Below are 1,932 nucleotides of genomic sequence, written 5' to 3'. Positions count from 1 at the left end.
TTGCAGAAACTGACATAAAATTACTTCATTAAAAGATGATGTCTCAGCTGGGTGTGGTGGCGCACACCTTTAATCCCAGCACTCGGGATGCAGAGGCAGGCGGATTTCTGAGTTCGAGGTCAGCCTGGCCTACAAAGTGAGTTCCAGGACAGCCAGGGCTATTCAGAGAAACCCTGTCTCAAAAAGCAAAAAAACAAAAACAAACAAACAAAAAAAAATGATGTCTCTAACTATAGTAAGACCTCTGACCTTTCTAAATCTTTTTCCTGCTTCAACCTAGACCTATTTTTATTCATTGTTCGAACTCACTAGCTAATCTGCTAATGGCCTTCAATTTAGAGAAGTTACTTTGCACAATTCTTTTCCCTTCCTTCCATTCATTCATTCCCTCATGTGTTTTTGCAATGATGTCTTTCTATGTTACCCAGGCTGCTCCTGAATTCCTAAGCTCAAGCCACCCTCCTACTTCAGTCGCCGGGTGCGGGGACTACAGATAAACACTACCATGCCTGGCTTTTCACAATCTGCAGTGCTTGCACATATTCTTTCATCTCATTTCACCTTAGTGCTAGGGATGGACATCAGGCCATGCTGACCAAGTACTCTATCTAGCGCTGAGCTTCACCTCTAGCTCAGACCTATGAATTATCTGTATTTTTACTGGAAGGGAACACTCCTTAGAAATCCTGCTGTTAAAAAAAAAAAAAAAAAGCCGGGCGTGGTGGCGCACGCCTTTAATCCCAGCCCTCAGGAGGCAGAGGCAGGCGGATTTCTGAGTTCGAGGCCAGCCTGGTCTACAGAGTGAGTCCAGGACAGCCAGGACTGCACATAGAAACCCTGTCTCTAAAACAAAACAAAACAAAACAAAACAAAACAAAGAGAAATCCTGCTATTTAACAGTTTATTTAGGCCTTCTTTCTTGAGTAAGCTCTAATCTTCAAGAGCAATAAGCAAGTCTGGCTGCTACTGTCTGAGGTCAAATAGCAGCCAATTGCCAAAGGCTACAACAGACTTTATTATCTAGTGTGATGGTCCTAGGCTTGGGACCTTCCATGAGGCCTTTTTCCTGGGGTTGCAGAGGCCCAATATAGTGTGGGAAAGGTGCTGAGGCTCTAAACACATTGTAATAGGTATTCTGTCTTTACCTCTCATTTCCAAAGGTGCCTTCTGAGAGCTCTGGGATCCACACCAAACTGCCTCTTGGCTTTTCCCAGACCAGGCTTAGATTGTAGATAACTATGGCTAATTAAAAGCAGGTTCTGCTTGTCCTTCTATCAAATCCTTGCTGAACTAACTTGCCTCCTCTTCCAAACTTATTATCCCGTTACCTTTCACCAAAACTTTAGTGGCTTTGAAGATAGAGTAAAGCTATGTTTTTAATTTCATATACTTAAATATTTGTCGATAAACAGATCCTGCTGAGCCTGTCAGCCTATTCTCCTGTCTATAAATCACACTGGAGTATGAACACGATGAAAGCTGAACTATATCTGATAAAGGATATAGGCAGGTTTCATGGAGATGTTAGCAGTCTACTGGCATCTACTCCAAGCCTGGAAAACTTACAACACTTAAGGGACATTAAAGGTGGTAAGAGATTGCAGTTGGGCCTGGGAGCACCCTAGTCTTTGTCTCAGGCCACCCAGAATACTAGAGCGGAACAAGTTCAGTAGTCGAGAGTGTATAGCAATGATCCAGCAGCCCAGCTTACACAGTCTTACAGCTGATCTCTGCCATATTGAGACCCCTCAAGAGGATCGATCGATTGATCCATTTTCCTTCCTTCCTTCCTTCCTTCCTTCCTTCCTTCCTTCCTTCCTTCCTTCCTTCCTTCCTTCCTCCCTCCCTCCCTTCTCTTCTTTTCTTCCTTTCTTCTTTTAAGATAGTTTTCATTTAGCAAAGCCTGACTCAGAGCTCCTGAATCCTCTTGCT

The 1,932-nt window shown here is 43.6% G+C and overlaps 1 protein-coding gene across 2 annotated transcripts in view; it reads right to left on the bottom strand.

Annotated features, from left to right (window-relative positions):
• The window catches only part of Ufd1 (ubiquitin recognition factor in ER associated degradation 1), a 23,616-nt gene that overhangs the window by 4,665 nt on the left and 17,019 nt on the right, over positions 1–1,932 (bottom strand). The window lies entirely within an intron of this gene.

This window comes from Mus pahari, chromosome 12 (assembly GCF_900095145.1).
Source record: "Mus pahari chromosome 12, PAHARI_EIJ_v1.1, whole genome shotgun sequence".
NCBI lineage: Eukaryota > Metazoa > Chordata > Mammalia > Rodentia > Muridae > Mus > Mus pahari.
Note: the sequence above shows the minus strand (reverse complement) of the source record. Positions and strands in the feature narration are given on the sequence as shown.